General features: G+C 40.0%; 1 protein-coding gene across 4 annotated transcripts in view; it reads left to right on the plus strand.

The window, feature by feature from the left end:
• cdk8 (cyclin dependent kinase 8) overlaps positions 1 to 18809 on the plus strand; it is a 117283-nt gene that overhangs the window by 1385 nt on the left and 97089 nt on the right. The gene's annotated exons all lie outside the window — the stretch shown is intronic.

Here is an 18809-nt window from a genome sequence, read left to right on the forward strand (position 1 = left end):
GTAGTATCTTAATAGTCCGTTAATGTTCTTGGAGAGAAAATTGTATCTATATAAACCTCTGTGGCTTGCTTTAACTGAGATAATTTAATCTATGAAAATAAAGAGAAACAGCTTGCTAAAAGAGTCACGTGATAACCCACGACTATCATTATTATTGGGGGACCCTAACTGATGAAAAAAAATCGAGTTACAAGTAAATTGCTGAATTCCCTTACTGTAGTGTAGTTTTTTAATATGCTGTTATTGACTGATAACCATTCTTCAGGGTAGCACAGTAGTATAGCAGTTAGTGCAATGCTTTACAGCGTTACTGTAAGATCAGAGTTCAATTCCCACTGCTATCTGTAAGGAATTCCTTCGTTCTCCCCGTGACGGCTTTCCTCCGAGTGCTCTGGTTTCCTCCCACATGCCAAAGGTGTATGGTTAGTGAGTTGCAGCCATGCGATGTTCGCGCTGCAGCACTTCCGGGCTGCGCAGTACAATCCTCATTGATTTGATTCGACACAATGACGCATTTTACTGTAGGTGTCTACAAACATGTGATAAATAAAGCTAACCTAACCTTTAAAAATGTTTTTTTTTATTGCCTAACTCAACAGTTGGTTGCAGCTGAATTTGCTTGAGGTGATGTTGGTATTACTATCTCTGAATTAGGTTTAATATCACTGCCATATGTTGTGAAATTTGTTTGCGGCTCCAGTACATTGCAGTGCATAATAATAAACTGTAAATTATATCAAGTTGTATATGTATAAAATTAAGTAGTGTAAAAAGTGAACAAAAATAGCGAGTTAGTGTACATGTATTCATTGTCCATTCAGAAATCTGGTAGTGGAGGAGAAGAAGCTGTTCTTGGGACATCAGATGTGTGTCTTCAGGCTTCTGTAGTTCCTCCAAATTAACTTCATCAATAGGTTTAAAAAAAAATTGCCTGACCAGTTTTGGCTTTTAGCTGCATTCCACCCTTGGGCAAGGTAGAGGTGACAATAGAGTTTGGAATTTTAAGGGATGTTCAAGTGTGAAACTGAAGATACTTATTTAAAGAAGATCAGGATGTTCTTGTAGTATCCTATGCAATATTCATCATAACCGAAGCATGTCAAATGATTATTGATTTGATTGTCTGTTCTTAGTCTTCACACATGATGTTTATCTACAAAATAACAATGTCTGGACTTAAAATGTTTGAAAAAGATGTTGGATCTGTACATGACACATGACGCATATGGCAAAAATGGATGTTGATGAAATTTGTGGTCAGCCATATGATTTCACTGGCTATTTAACCAATTCATTAACATTTATCTTATTTATTTATTGTTTTCTTCAAGGTTTGTGGTTCTTCAAATAAATATAAAGTATCCTTATAGTAGTAGTCCCTCTTTCTCTCTTCCCCCCGACCCCCTGCCAATGTCATCTCGATGTCTGAATAATGCACTTTTTCTATTTGTTTTATTTTCTTCCCATAATAATGATATGGCTGCTACCTGATTAAAGGTACTTTGTGAAGAGTCAGCCCTTTGGTTTTATATCTTAGTCATCTGAAGCACCCATTTCTTCTTGAAGTATGGTAATTGCATTTAAACTCTGATCTGAAGTTAGTTTCAGCTGGTAAATGCTATGTTCTTTTGGCCTTCCTGAGGGATTTTTTTTTAGGAGTAATTGAAGGACAGGCTCTGAGTGCCTTTGATGCATCATAAGACTAGTTATGACTAGCCAATTTTTCAAAATGGGATAAGATATTTTTGCCAAATGTGATTCTCACAAGGTTTTTGAAAAGGTGGTTCATGACATACACCAGCAAGAACAGACGTTTCCAGTTAACTGCACCAATTTTTGTATGGGTCTGTCTGCAGCAAGATTGAGCAAGCAGAAAAATTGATGAGCTGTAGATATAGGCCATATCATTCTCAATGCAACCTACTGTCTGTGCTCAGACTCTGCACAAACAGCAAGTTGCATTGAGAATGAAATGTCCTATATCTGCAGTTCATCAAACTTTTGTGGGAAGTGTCCCTAGTGACCTTAGCTCCATTTCATGGCTGTCTCAGCAATGGATTAGGCCACACAATTCTGTCCTGAGGCCCTTAGCCAAGAATAGCCCTTTTGGCCTTTGACCGATTTAATGCTTTGTATGTGGTAGAAACAAGGCCATTTTACTAAATCATCACTCACATCATTATGTGACGTACCATGTGACGTGCAATCATGGTCCCATTAGTGTGATTATTCTTGGCAAACCTTTCTACAAAAAATGATTTGGTATTACCTCCTTCTGGGCAGTATCTTTACAAACTGGGTGACCCTAGCCATTATTAATTCTCTACAGAGATTGTCATCCTGTTGTCAGTGGTTGCATCACCACAACTTGTGATGTACACCAGCTGCTCATACGACCATCCACCATCTGCTCCCGTAGCTTTACGTGACCCTGATCGGGGGATAAGCAGGTGCTACACCTTGCCCAAGGCTGAGCAAGTATTTATGAAATATTTCATTGAAACATAATTGAAAATAAACTCCCCAAGCTTTAAAAGTTAAAGTTGCATCCTGCGTTAAAATGAGCAGGGCTGTGCTTGATTCACCAGATGTGGCCAGAGGTAAGCTGAAGGTCTAAATACAAATTGTATCTGACACTCATAGATCAATAAGTTCTGGATTGCTCCATACTCATTTGTGAGTCCAAGGATGGAACAAGAGAAATGTCTGCACAGCATGTCACACTTTTCTGCTGTAGTAAGCAGATGTAAAAGCCTGGAATGCACTGGTGCGCATTCACACTAAAGCTAGCTTGTAGCTCATTTCAGAAGTTCCACCTAGCCATCTGTGCTAGACAATAGGTGCAGGAGTAGCCCATTCGGCCCTTTGAGCCAGCACCACCATTCACTGTGGCTGATCATCCACAATCAGTACCCTGTTCCTGCCTTCTCCCCATATCCCTTGACTCCACTATCTTTAAGAGCTCTATCTAACTCTTTCTTGAAAGAATCCAGAGAATTGGCCTCCACTGCCTTCTCAGGCAGAGCATTCCACAGATCCACAACCCTCTGTGTGAAAAAGTTTTTCCTCAACTCCATTCTAAATGGTCTATCCCTTATTCTTAAACTGTGGCCTCTAGTTCTGGACTCCCCCAACATCGGGAACATGTTTCCTGTCTCTAGCGTGTCCAATCCCTTAATAATCTTATATGTTTCAATCAGATCCCCTCTCATCCTTCTAAATTCCAGTGTATACAAGCCCAGTCACTGCAATCTTTCAACATATGACATTCCCACCATCCCTGGAATTAACCCAGTGAACCTACGCTGCACTCCCTTCATAGCAAGAATGTCCTTCCTCGAGTTTGGAGACCAAAACTGCACACAATACTCCAGGTGGGGTCTCACCAGGGCTCTGTACAACTGCAGAAGGACCTCTTTGCTGCTATACTCAACTCCTCTTGTTAGGAATGCCAACATGCCATTAGCTTTCTTCACTGTCTGCTGTACCTGTATGCTTACTTTCAGTGACTGATGAACAAGGACACCCAGATCTCGTTGTATGTCTCCTTTTCCTAACTTGACACCATTTAGATAGTAATCTGCCTTCCTGTTCTCGCCACCAAAGTGGATAACCTCGCATTTATCCACATTAAACTGCATCTGCCCACTCACCCAACCTGTCCAAGTCACCCTGTATTCTCATAACATCCTCCTCACATTTCACACTGTTACCCAGCTTTGTGTCATCTGCAAATTTGCTAATGTTACTTTTAACCCCTTCATCTAAATCATTAATGTATATTGTAAATAGCTGTGGTCCCAGCACTGAACCTTGCAGTACCCCACTAGTCACTGCCTGCCGTTCCGAAAAGGACCCGTTAATCCCTACTCTTTGTTTCCGGTCTGCCAACCAATTTTCTATCCATGTCAGTACCCTACCCCCAATACCATGTGCTCTAATTTTGCCCACTAACCTCCTAAGACCAGCTTATTAAACAAGTGAAATGACCATAAGTTCTAGCAACTGAAACGAATTGTGCAGTATTTTGTGGTTTCAGTTGCAATGTCTTGGTCAATACAAAAAGTGTTGAGTGCTTGAGTCTACAGTACAGTGTAACAGTTTTACGCACATGTGTAGCTAGGGTGCCGTAGACCTTTGCACAGTACTGTATTTGTCAAAGTGAAGCGGAGAGCAAGTTTGTAAATCTGGGGGGAGCAAAGGATGTTGGGAATGGCAACAGTGGAGTGCTCCAGGAGTGGTGTGGGACATGTCACAGTGAAGGAATGCCAGGGGGTGGGGGGTGGGGGAGGTGGGTGCAGACCCACCTGTCCTGAGACACCAGGCAAGGTCACTTGATTCCAAACAATTGGCTTATTGATCATAACAGAGTGTCCCTCTGGTGCTTCCCATTCCCTCACCTCTCCCTTTCCGTTTTCCCAACCATGATTCCCCTCTCTGCAGTCTCTTCTCACTCTGTCCACAATAGAGACCCATATCAGAATCACTTAATGATTTATTTAATGTGTACAGTGAAACAATATTACAAAAAATAAGAGACATCCTGGGAATCAAAGTTGGCGGTGAAAACATCAATAATTTCAGATATGCGGATGACACTGTTAATTGCAAGAACGGAGGAAGAACCACAAAACTTAATTGAGATAATTGTTGAAGAAAGTGCAAAAATGGGTCTATCTATCAATTGCAAAGAGACAGAATGCATGGTGATATCCAAAAAGAAGGAGAATCCTATCTGCAGGCTGAGAATAAACGGGGAAGACATAAAACATTTACAGAACTTTTGCTGCTTGGGAAGCTGGGTGACATCAGATGGCAGGTGCGACTTGAACATCAAAAGAAGAATAGGGATGGCAAAAGACACCTTTACGAGAATGAGGAGTATACTGACCACTACTAAACTAGGCATGACAACCTGCCTCAGAGTACTGAAATGTTGTTTGTTAAGTTATGTTATATGGCTCAGAATGTTGGACAATATCTAGTAACATGAGGAAACGAATTGAAGCAGCAGAGATGTGGTTTTTGAGGAGGATGCAAAGAATATCATGGATGAAACGAATATCCAACAAGGATGTCATTAACAGAGAAAACACAAAAAGAGAAATAATGTATGAGATCATGAAAAGGCAACGTAACTTCATTGGACATGTGATTAGGAAAGAGGAGTTAGAATGCACGGTAATTATGGGAAAGATTGAAGGGAAGAAAGAAAGAGGAAGACAAAGACAAATGATGATGGAGACAGCAGCCAGAGAACTGGAAATGAATACCAATGAATTGATCTACTTGACCCGAAACAGGAGTGTGTGGGCGATGGCAGTCAAAGCTCAAACTGGGCATGGCACCTGATGATGATGATGATCAGAATCAGGTTTATTATCACTCACATTTGTCATGAATTTTGTTTCTTCTTGTGTGGCAACAGCACAGAGCAATAATAAAATTACAGTACTGTGCCAAAGTCTCAGACAGCCTAGCTATTTACTTATGTGTGCCCAAAAATAGCACAGTATTGTATATTTCCCTCCAGTCAATTTGAAAGCCCGAAAGGCCTGCTGTTTTTGCCATTTCAAGTGTTAAGAAAAGAATATCAGTTTCTGCCATATTTGATTACCAAGTTTAGGTCTGTGAAGGAACTGTTGTCTATAAAGTGTTCAGATATCAAGTGATTTGTGGTTCTCGCAAGAATATAATCCAAAAATGTATTAATACATTTTGGTGTGATTAAATGTGTCCTGATCCTAAACAATTATCACAACTTGTTAGACCCTATGTTTGTACACCATAGTTTTATTTTCTTACAACATATGGCCCATTTACTTTATAGTGCTTTTCTAATTTTCCCATCTATTTCCCTGTAACCACTTCCCTCGGTCTATCGCTTTCTCCCTCCCTCGCCCGACCCTTCCTCTCTCCCATCCATCCCACCCTCTCTCTCCCCCTCTGTCCACTTGCACCCACGTGCCCTCCCTCCTCCCCTCTTGCTCTCCCACCTCATTTCCTCCACCCGTTCTCTCTCTCTCTCCACCTCTCTCTCTCCACCTCTCTCTCTCCACCTCTCTCTCTCCACCTCTCTCTCTCCACCTCTCTCTCTCCACCTCTCTCTCTCTCTCTCTACCTCTCTCTCTCTCCCCACCTCTCTCTCTCTCCCCACCCCCTCTCTCTCCCCACCTCTCTCTCCATCTCCCCACCTCTCTCTCTCTCTCACCCCTCTCTCCCTGCCCCACCTCTCTCTCCCCCTCTCCCCCACTTTCTCTCCCCCTCCCCATCTCTGCCCCCACCCCACACTCCTCTTCTCCTACCCCCTCTCACCTACTCTCTCTCGCACCTACCTCTCTCTCTCTCCCTCTCACCTACCCCTCTCTCTCTCCTTCCTCTCTCCTCATCATCCCCCTCCCCTCTCTCTTGCCTTCCTGCCCTGCTCTCCCTTGCCCCCCTGCGCTCTCGCCCTTTGAAGCCCCCCCTCCCTCAACATGCCCGCACTGACGCTCACTCTCCTGCAACACACCTGCCCCCTCTCGATATTTATCCAGCTGAAAGTCGGGAGGAATTTAACAATTGCCAGTGGACTTGCCATTTCTTGGAGAGAGGAAGCCAGAGCAGATGGAGAAAATGTGCAAGCTCCATGCAGATGGCATCTGAGGTTGGGATCAAACCAAGATCATTACAACTGTGTAACAACAGCTTTAACTGCTGCAACCTCTGTACTTCCTCTATAAGAGCAAAACTTTTGCACGATGTTTTCCAGTATGAAACTTCTAGTCTAATGTTGACTAAGATCCACATCGGTGGCACATGACAAGCTGCCACTGCAGTCTTCAAGTGAAGATATGTGTAAATTGCTATATCGTAGTCATTTCCCAAGTCCTAAGCAACATGGTTGGCTGGAGGGGGTGGGGAAAGTGAAGCATTCCACATATCATTCTTGATATACCACATACCATATTGTATGTGGTATATCAAGGAATTTGAACAGCTTGTGTTCTGATGTGCTCGATTTTCTTGAACTTGATGATAAGAACTGGTGTGTTCAGGAGAGATTATTTCAAAAGCCCCAATGAGATCTTGCATTGCATTTTGCAGATGGTACATAGTGTAGCGCTTGGTGGAAAAGATGAATGTTTTTGATGGTAGACAGGGTGTGAATCAAGTCAGTTTGTAACTGCGGTGTCAAACTTCTTGATGTTTGTTGGACCAGCACAGGGTGTACTTGTGGCAGTTGGCAAAATTACATCTTTCCCAGAACATGCAGGTGCAATTCCATACTGCCATCATAGATAGTATCCTCATGTCAGCCATTACTGTCTGGTTTGCTGCAGTGTACTGTCACAATATACGGAAATTACAGCAAACTGTCAGGTCAGCTGAAAAGATCAGTGGCCCTGTCTGCCTTCACTTGTATGTGCTCAGGACATAGAATTAAGTATGAAGATCATTGTGGACACCACTCACCCTGCAAACTGCTGTTTCTAAAAGCTCAAGCACCACAGCACTATTAAAGCATAAGCTTCATGCTGCCTTAATATGCATTTTTGCACATTTTAATCTGTATTTTAGAAACATAGAAACATAGAAAATAGGTGCAGGAGTAGGCCATTCGGCCCTTCGAGCCTGCACCGCCATTTATTATGATCATGGCTGATCATCCAACTCAGAACCCAGCCTTGCCTCCATACCCCCTGACCCCTGTAGCCACAAGGGCCATATCTAACTTCCTTTTAAACATAGCTAATGAACTGGCCTCAACAGTTTGCTGTGGCAGAGAATTCCACAGATTCACCACTCTCTGTGTGAAGAAGTTTTTCCTAATCTCGGTCCTAAAAGGCTTCCCCTCTATCCTCAAACTGTGACCCCTCGTTCTGGACCTCCCCAACATCGGGAACAATCTTCCCGCATCTAGCCTGTCCAATCCCTTTAGGATCTTATACGTTTCAATCAGATCCCCCCTCAATCTTCTAAATTCCAACGAGTACAAGCCCTCTAACTTTATATAATTGTTTTTATAATTGTTGAATGTTGTATTTTTTTGCACCTCATGCCCTGATCAACACATCACAGCAAATTTATAATACATGCAAATATGTGGTGAATAAAGTTGATCCCAATCTTTGATTTGTCACTCAAAATATGCCTTCAAGATGGGAAATCAGGAGATGAGTTATTTTCCATGATATCCTTACTTTTAACTGGGTTCTGCGCAGCTGTAGCGTCTGGAGTGGCAAACTAATAGCATACAATAAGATTGCACACACAAAAAAATTGTGTGCATGCAGCATGCATTATCACCTCCGGATTCTTTAAACCCCACCCATAGTAAAGAAACATAATAGTCATTTTTACTACAGTGAATTAGTTTTACAATTTGAGAGCAGTAAGATGTTTTCACAGGAAATGTCTCCCGCTGACTTGGTGTCAGCTCGATTGTTACAACACGTGATGTCGGATGATAATGTTTTGAAATCTTGGCAGAACTGATGTACACATCAGTATTTGGATAGTAAACGGTTGGGCCAGTTAGCATTGGCTTTGCTTATACTTTTCTGCTGTTGTTTGTAAGTGAAGGAGTTGTTTGTTCAGTGATAATAACTAGTAGTTTAGTGCCTCAATTTATTTTTAATTGCTTTTTAAAAGATTAATATATTTTTTGAAAAGGTTTTTAAAATGCTTCATTTATTTCAAGCTCAATTTCATTTAAATAAGCAACAGAACATAGTTTTTCCTTAAAATGTCCATAATTATTGTACTAATTCATTAATCAGTGATAATCTCTGTTCAAGGTTATTGTGGCACACAGGATTTTTTTTAGATTATCGCCAATTTGGGCACACACTCTCAAAAAAGGTTTGCCACCTCTGGCTTAGGTAATTTGTCCCATTAAGTTTCTGGTCAGTGGTGGGAAATTCAATAATGACTAGCAGAGATGTTTTGGAGAACTTTTGTTGAAGATGATCATTGTCTGGCATGTGTATGTTGGGAATTAACACCGTATGCCTGGTTGCTGTCCAGTTGATGTTGCACGATGGGACATGGATAAAGTTATTGGAGGCATTGTGAATGGAACCGAATGAAATGTAATCAGCAGGAGGCATCTCCCGATTTTAATTTGATGGAGAAATTATTATGATCAAAGCAGTCAAAGATGCTAAGGATAGAATTTTCCAGCAAAAGCAACTTACAATCCAATTGATAACCTCTCAACAACTGCATCAACAACTGCACCATGTCATTTTCCACTTGGCTGTCTAGATTTTCCTCTGTGATTCTTGTTGAATTTTCCGGGCCACATCATTTGTTTCAAGGACTGTTATATTAAGTTGACGCATTTGTTTTGTCCAAAATTGGATATCTACAGTAATGACAGCTGGCAGAATCTAACTGAGGACTAGCAAAATGGGTAATTAATCAGTGTGTGGTTTGCTCGTGCTGATCCTGTCCATTACTTATCTGATGATCTGGAGTAGGCTGATGTAGTGGTAGTTGGTTACATTAGAAATGTCTTTTTCTGTTTAGGACGTACCCAGGCAGTTTCCACATTGTCCAGTAGAGGCCAGTCTTGTAGCTGTACTGCATCAGTCTAGCTAGACATTTGGCTCTTTTCCAACTCAGTATTAGAGCTGGAAGTTGACTGGTCCAATTGCCTTTGATGCATTCGGTGCATCCGTATTCACTCAATGGTCGCTTTATTAGGCACACCTGTTAGGTACAACAGCATCTGCTGCTGTGGCCCATCCACTTCAGGGTTCGACATGTGCACAAAAATCCCAGAAGATCATCAATATCTGAGATACTCAAACTACCATGTCTGGCACCAGCAATCATTCTATAGTCAAAATCACTTGGATCACATTTCTTCTCAATTCTGATGTTTGGTCTGAATCACAGTTGAACCTCTTGACTATGTCTGCATGCTTTTATGTATTAAGTTGCTGCCACATGACTGGCTGATTCGTAGTTATTTGCATTAATGAACAGGCGTACAGTTGTACCTAATAACGAGGCCACTGAGTGTATATTGTGCATGGAATTAAGTTGATTACACTGATTACTACCACAGGATTAAATCTTTAGAGGTCACAATGAATCATAAATCCAGCATTTATATAAAAAGATGAACAAAGATTCTTCAGCTTGTCTTTTCATATTCTTCGTCACCATCATGGGAAACCTAAAAGATTTAATTGTAAAACAAAGAATTAGCAGTAGGAGTAGGCCATCATGCCTTTACAAACTGCTCTGCCATTCATCAAGATTTCAGCATTTCCAGCATTCACTTGATTTCCATATAATTCATCAACTTGTTTTAAACAAACTCTACCTCTGATTTCATACCTCCTGCCTGTGAAAGTTTTTCCCCTGCATCCATTTTGAGCTATCTAAGAATTTTAAATGTTTCAGAGAGATCTGTCATTCTTCTAAATGCTAAAGAATACAAGCCTAATCTACTTGACCTGTGCCCGTAGAGCAAACCTATTTCAGGGACCAGTGTTGATAGTTCTTCGCTGTGCTCCCTTAATGACTTTTTTTTTGAATAAGGAAACCAAAGCAGTACCTATGAGTCTTGGCATGTCCCTTTGTGATAAAGGCCAATGTATGACTTTTGCCCTGCTAATTGCTTACTGCCCATACTTGCAAGCTTTCATTGGCTGGTGGGCAAGGATACCCAGGTCCCTTAAGCATCAACATTTCCTAGTCTTCTGCCATTTAAAACAAATTCTGATTTTCTCTTTTGTCCACCCAAGAGGATGATGGAGACAGCAGCCAGAGAATTGAAAATGAATACCAATGAACTGATCCACTTGACCTGAAATAGGAGTGTGTGGGCCATGGCAGTCAAAGCTCAAACTGGGCATGGCACCCGATGATGATGACACCCAAGAGGATGATCACCTTTTCCCATATTATATTCTGTATATCATGTTTTAACCTATTTACTTGCTTCTCCATCTGTCCTTCATGCCTCTTTAAGTGGCTCTTCTTACCCGCAATCCCATTTTTAGTGTTAACACAAACCTTGGAACTATGACATTTTGTACCTCTGGCCATTTCAATCATTAAGTGTTGATTCTGGTGGTATCCTGCAAGCCACAGCTTTCCAATCCGAGAAAAATTTGTTCCCTTTCTTTGCTTTCTGTCTGTTAATCAGTTCTCAGTTCATTCCAATATTTCCATTTTGACCAAGTTTTTTCACCAACTTCTGTTAAATGCACCAAGAATTCACACATCTATCATAAATAAAACAACTGTAGACGCTGGCAATCTGAAGAAAACAGAAAATGCTCGATAAATTAAAACACTAAATGCAAAGATTGTTGTCAGGCAGCTTCTGTGGAAGAGTAGATAACATTAATGGTTTGTGTTGAAAGAGAGAAAACGAGGCTGAGGAAAGGAAAGAAGATATGAGAAGTAAGAGTACAGACACTTCACCTTCTCTGTTTCCATGGCATTGATGAAGTTTTCTTGAGGTTAGGAGGAAAGAGAGAACATGAAAGACATAGGAACTGCCTTGCAGCTTAGGTGTTTGATCCATTGTTACAGAGGCAAAACTGATCTAGTGTTGCAGATGACCTGCAGTAGAACTGACCAGTTCCAATATATTTGATATCTGGTCTACATGGCTACAACTGTGCTCAGGTAAAAGATGTGATGCAGCTTCTTTGGGTTAAGTTGAACTTCAGTATAATAATGCAAACGACCACTCACAGATCACAGTGTAAGAGAGGATTAAAATGGTTGGCAACTGGAAATTTAATGTTGCCTGCCGGCTGAATGTAATCTACAAACAAAGCACCCCGTCTTAGGTTTGGTTTCATCAAATGCCACACTGTAAGCATGGAATGTAGTACATTAATTTGACCAGGAGTCATAGAATAAACAGTCCCTTTGGAATGCCAAGAGGGAAGAGGAGTGCATCTCTGCTGGTGGAATCTTGTTGATGTCAGAAATGACTGAGTGATTTGTTGAATGTGGAAGTTGGTGAAATAGCAAATGAGGATGAAAAAACTATCCTTCCTCTTTTCGGGAGGAGAAGTGGTAAGAATGGAGGACGTGGAAAAGTAGGTAATAAATTATTTCTATGATGTTACAATAAAGAGAATTACATTCCAAATATTGAGAGAATTACTCTTTCAAAAAGTGAAATTATTCAAGGATTGGCTAAATAATATTTGAACTTTGAAAATTTTATTTGAAGTACAACTAGCATGATTAGAACAGTTGAACAGTATTTTATAATGCCACGGGTCATTTGACAACATGGCAACTACTGAGTCAAGGGGAGTGTTTCAGCAGTTGTTGTAGCCATAGTAGTAGTGATTAGGAAATGTCCTGTACTGCAGCGGAGGTGTCCGACAAAGCATTCCCTCCCCGCAACTTAGTTGGGTCTCACCAATGGAAAGGAGACTGTGTCAGGAACACTGGTTTCACAAAGTGTTTCAAGAGACTTGTCATGACACACATCAAGACCTTGCTGCCCCCCTCACTAGACCCCCTGCAGTTCGCATACCGTCCCAACCACTCAACAGACGACGCCATTGCCATCACCCTCCGCCTGGCCCTAACCCACCTGGACAATAAAGACGCGTACGTTCGAATGCTGTTCATAGACTTCAGTTCAGCATTCAACACAACCATTCCTCAGAAACTGATTGGAAAGCTGAGCCTACTGGGCCTGAACACCTCCATCTGCAACTGGATCCTAGACTTCCTGACTGGGAGACCTCAGTCAGTCTGGATGGAAAGCAGCATCTCCAGCACCATCACACTGAGCATGGGAGCCCCCCCCGCCCCCAGGGCTATGTGCTCAGTCCACTGCTGTTCACTCTGCTGACCCAGGACTGTGCTGCAACACACAGCTCGAACCACATCATCAATTTCGCCGATGACACGACCGTGGTGGATCTCATTAGCAAGAATGATGAGTCAGCATACAGAGAGGAGGTGCAGCGGCTAACGGACTGGTGCAGAGCCAACAATCTGTCTCTGAATGTGAACAAAACAAAAGAGATGGTTGTTAACTTCAGCAGGACACGAAGCCACCACTCTCCGCTGAACATCGACAACTCCTCTGTAGAGATCATTAAGAGCACCAAATTTCTTGGTGTTCATCTGGCGGAGAATCTCACCTGGTCCCTCAACACCAGCTCCATAGCAAAGAAAGCCCAGCAGTGTCTCTACTTTCTGCGAAGGCTGAGAAAAGTCCATCTCCCACCCCCCCCAAATTCACCACATTCTGCAGAAGTTGTATTGAGAGCATCCTGAACAGCTGCATCGCTGCCTGGTTCGGAAATTGCACCATCTCGGATCGCAAGACCCTGCAGCGGATAGTGAGGTCAGCTGAGAAGATCATCGGGGTCTCTCTTTCCACCATTACAGACATTTACACCATGCTGCATCTGCAAGCAAACAGCATTATGAAGGACCCCTCATACAAACTCTTCTCCTCCTTGCCATCTGGCAAAAGGTACTGAAGCAGTCTATGACCAGACTATGTAACAGTTTCTTCCCCCAAGCCATCAGACTCCTCAATACCCAGAGCCTGGACTGAAACCAACCTACTACCCTCTACTGTGCCTGTTGTCTTGTTTATTATTTATTGTAATGGATCTGCAAGTTTTTCCTTAAAATCCTAAATGTTAGTATTAGGAACTCAAGATTCAAAGGAAAGTCAGAATTTAAGGTGAGAACATAAGATATAAGAGCAGAATTAGGCCATTCAGCCCATTGAGTTGACTCCTCCATTCCATCATTGCTGATCCTGAATCCCACCATATCCTTTGATACCCTGACCGATCAGGAAACAATCAGCTTCCGCCTTAAGTATACTCATGGACTTGGCTTCCACCCCAGTCTGTGGTAGAGCATTCCACAGATTCATTACTCTAGCTTTAAAAAAAGTTCCTCCTTGCCTCTGTTCTAAAAGGTTATACCTCAGTTTTGAGGCTGTGCCCCCCAGTTCGGGATACCCACACCAGAAGAAACTTCCTCTCCACACCCTTCTTTCTTTCTTTTTCAATCTTTTTATTAAGTTTCAAATTAATAAACATAGCAATAATAATAATGATACAGAGAGATCGGGGTTACATTACTGACAGTTAATATGTACAAGCACAGATTCCAAATAACAAATGTAGTTTAGCCTCCCAATCTCTTAGTAACTAGCTATGAAAAAGATATTTTATAAAGAGAAAAGAAACTGTAAACTAAAAAAAAACTAAACTTAAAAAAAAACGAAGATTGGGCTGCCATATTTCATCGGCTAAAATTATTATTTGTTGTTAACTCCGCTCCTCTATACATGAACAAAAAAATTACTAAAAAGGATTCAGAAAGGGTCAACTTGCATCATATGAAAATATTGAATAAATGGCCTCTAAATTTCTTCAAATTTAACCGAAGGATCCATAGAACCTCTCCTAATTTTTTCCAAGTTTAAACATACTATCGTTTGGGAAAACCAATGAAAGGTAGGGGGGATTGGAATCTTTCTATTTAAGTGAAATGGATCTCCTGGCTATTAATGTAACGAATGCAATTAGACGACAAGCTGATGAGGATAAATGGCTGAAGTCTATCACTGGTAGTCCAAAGATTGCAGTAATAGGATGAGTTTGTAAGTCGATACGCAGAACTACTGAAATAATATCAAAAATATCTTTCCAATATTTTTCTGGAAGAGGGCAAGACCAAAGCATATGTGTCAAGGAAGCTACCTCAGAGTTACATCTATCCGAAACAAGATTTATATGGCTGTAAAAGTGAGCTAACTTATCCTTGGACATACGAGCCCTATGAACCACCTGAAATTGTTTCAAAGCGTGTCTAGCATGCATTGAAGAAGTATTAACCAGTTGAAGAATTTTCTCCCATTCCTTTGTGGGTAAAGTTCTCTTTCCCACTCATTCTTAATTTTTTTGGAAGTACCTAAGCTTATTTTAATACTTAAATCATAAATAAATGCTATTAAATTCTTCTGAAAGGGATTTAAACTTAAAATTTTTTCTGTAACTTCAATTTGATGTGATATCGGAAAGGTAAGTAATATGACATTCAGATATTCTGTAAATATCTAAAAAAAAGTGTGCTCTAGGCAAATTATATTTATTAGACAACTGTTCAAAGGACGTAAAACAAACATCCATGAATAAATCACGAAAACATGTTATTCCCTTTGTTTTCCATAAAAGAAAAGCTTGATCAATTCTTGATGGTTAAAAGAAAAAATTAGATGTAATAGAACTTGACAGGATAAATTTATTCAATCCAAAAAAATTTACGAAATTGAAACCATATTCGTATTGTATGTTTAATTATTGGATTTATCATTTGATTATTCAGTTTAGTAAGCGCAAAGGGAAGTGCAGCCCCTAAAATAGAAGCCAATGAAAACCCCTGTACAGACTCACGCTCGAGGTTCATCCATCGTGAACATTGAATTTCATCCAACTCTTGTGTCCAAAACGTTAAATATCAAATATTAATTGCCCAATAATAGAATCTAAGATTTGGCAAAGCCAAACTGCCTTCCTTTTTTGATTTCTGTAAATATTTCTTAATTAATCTAGGACTTCTATTCTGCCATATATATGAAGAAACTTTAGAATCAATAATATGAAAAAAAGATTTAGGGATGAAAATTGATACTGCCTGAAATAGGTACAGATATATAGGTAAAATAATCACCTTAATAGCATTAATTCGACCAATCAAAGATAAGGACAATGGGGACCACTTAGTAATCAGTTGTTTAACATGATCAATTAAGGGTAAAAAATTATCTTTAAGTAGATCCTTATGCTTCTTAGTAATTTTAACACCCAAATAAATAAAATAATCAGTAACTAATCTAAATGGTGATCATTTATAAATTGGAACTTGCATATTTAATGGGAAAAGCACACTCTTATTAAGATTCAGTTTATAACCAGAAAAACTACTAAACTGTGCAAGTAGTGTTATTACTGCATGCAACACACATAAAAGTTGCTGGTGAACGCAGCAGGCCAGGCAGCATCTCTAGGAAGAGGTGCAGTCGACGTTTTGGGCCGAGACCCTTCGTCAGGACTAACTGAAAGAAGAGCTAGTAAGAGATTTGAAAGTGGGGGGGGGGGGAGATCCAAAATGATAGGAGAAGACAGGAGGGGGAGGGATGACTCCAGCCTCCAACCTGATGGCATGTTATCCACGGCCTCCTCTACTGTAAAGATGAAGCCACACTCAGTTTGGAGGAACAACACCTTATATTCCGTCTGGGTAGCCTCCAACCTGATGGCATGAACATTGACTTCTCAAACTTCCGCTAATGCCCCACCTCCCCCTCATACCCCATCTGTTATTTATTTATATACACACATTCTTTTTCTCTCTTTTTTTACTCTCTCTCCTTTTTCTCCCTCTGTCTCTCTCACTATACCCCTTGCCCATCCTCTGGGTTTTCCCCCCCTCTCCCTTTTCTTTCTTCCTAGGCCTACTGTCCCATGATCCTCTCATCCCTTTTGCTAATCAACTGTCCAGCTCTTGGCTGCATCCCTCCCCCTCCTGTCTTCTCCTATCATTTTGGATCTCCCCCTCCCCCTCCCCCTCCCACTTTCAAATCTCTTACTAGCTCTTCTTCCAGTTAGTCCTGACGAAGGGTCTCGGCCTGAAACGTCGACTGTACTTCTTCCTAGAGATGCTGCCTGGCCTGCTGTGTTCACCAGCAACTTTTATGTGTGTTGCTTGAATTTCCAGCATCTGCAGATTTCCTCGTATTTGCATTATTACTGCAGGAATGGATTTCTCTGAGTTAGAGATATATAGTAACAGGTCATCTGCATATAGTGATACTTTATGTGTCCCATTCCCACGAATAATGCCAAATATATCGGGTGAATCACGAAGAGCGATTGCCAAGGGCTCCAGGGTAATATCAAATAGTTAAAGGGCTTAAAGGACAGCCCAGTTTAGTACCTCAAAAAAATCTAAAATAAGGGAATCTCTGATTATTGGTAAATACAGAAGCCAAAGGTGTATGATATATCAATTGGATCCAAGGTATAAATTTTGGGCTAAAATTAAATTTCTCAAGTATATTAAATAAATATTCCCATTCAAGTCTGTCAAAAGCCTTCTCGGCATCAAGCGAAATAACACGTTCTGGAGTTTTAGATGAAGTAGTGTATACAATGTTCATTAACCTCCTAACATTAAAATATGAATAGCGATTTTTAATAAATCCTGTCTGATCCTCGGAGACAGTTTGTGGCAATACATTCTCCAATCTAATTGCTAATATTTTGGAAAAGATTTTAGAATCCACATTCAACAAAGATTAGGGCTGTATGATGTACATTCAGTGGGATCTTTATCTTTTTTTAGGAATTAAAAAAATAAATGCTTCATAAAAGGATTGTGGTAATTTACCTACAAATAAGGCATCTTTAAAAATTCTACATAACCAGGGAGAAAGTAAATCCGAAAAAGATTTTAAAAATTCAGCTGTATACCCATCCGGACCAGGTGCTTTACCAGAGTTCGTCGAAAAAATTGCTTTCTTTATTTCCTCTTCAGTAATAGGTGCCTCTAATACTAAATGTTCATCAACTGATAATTTTGGAATATTCAATTTCCTTAAAAATTCATGCATTATGGTAGAATCATCAGGAAATTCTAACTGGTATAAATTGGTATAAAATTCTTGAAAAGATTTGTTAATTTCATCATGGTCAACCATCAAAATACCATCCCGTTTACAAATTTTATTAATCTGACATTTCGCCAAAGCAGCTTTCAATTGGTTAGCCAATAATTTACCCAATTTATCACCATGTACATAAAATTGACTCTTAGTTTTAAGTAATTGATTTTCAATCGGGGATGTTAATAACAAACTGTGTTGCATCTGAAGTTCAACTCTCCCTTCATAAAGCTCCAGATTGGGAGCAATAGAATATTTTAAATCAATTTTTTAAAATCTTATCAACCAATGTACCTAATTCACTATTAACTTGTCTTTTCAATCCAGCAGAATATGCAATAATTTGACCACGGATATATACTTTAAAGGTATCCCATAATATTCCACTGGAAATTTCTTCCGTTGAGTTAGCTGAAAAGAAAAATACAATCTGTTCTTTAATGAAGTTAACAAAATTTAAATTTTGAAACAAAATAGAGTTGAACCGCCATTGTCTAGTACTAAAGGTTACATCAATTAATTTAAGTGATAATTTAAAAAGCGCACAATCAGAAATGGTGATTGCATCATACTCACAGGCAGTGACAGACAAAACTAATTGAGAATCAATAAAGAAGCAATCAATTCTAGAGTAATTATGTCATACATGAGAAAAGAAAGAGAACTCTTTATCATTAGGATGTGAAAACCTCCAAACATCTAAAATTCAGGAGTCAACCAAAAAAGAATTAATAAAAATAGCAGATTTGTTTGGAAGTACCTGATTGGGCACAGACCTGTCCATAATAGGATTCAGACAATAATTAAAATCTCCACCCATTATTAACATATATTCTTTTAAATTGGGAAGAGATACAAATAAATGCTTAAAAAATCAGGATAGTCAGTATTTGGTGCATAAATATTAACTGAAATTATTTTTTGATTATAAAGTAAACCAGTAATTAATAGAAATCTACCATATGGGTCTGAGATTGTATCATAGTGAACAAATAAGATCAAGGAGTCTATAAAAATAGAAACGCCTTTCACCTTAGTCGATGAGTTAGAATGAAATTGCTGAAAAACCTGAAAAAATGCTGATTATCCTCCTTCCTCACATGAGTCTCCTGCACAAAGATAATCTGAGCATTCA

The sequence above is a fragment of the Mobula hypostoma genome, chromosome 7 (genome assembly GCF_963921235.1).
Source record: "Mobula hypostoma chromosome 7, sMobHyp1.1, whole genome shotgun sequence".
NCBI lineage: Eukaryota > Metazoa > Chordata > Chondrichthyes > Myliobatiformes > Myliobatidae > Mobula > Mobula hypostoma.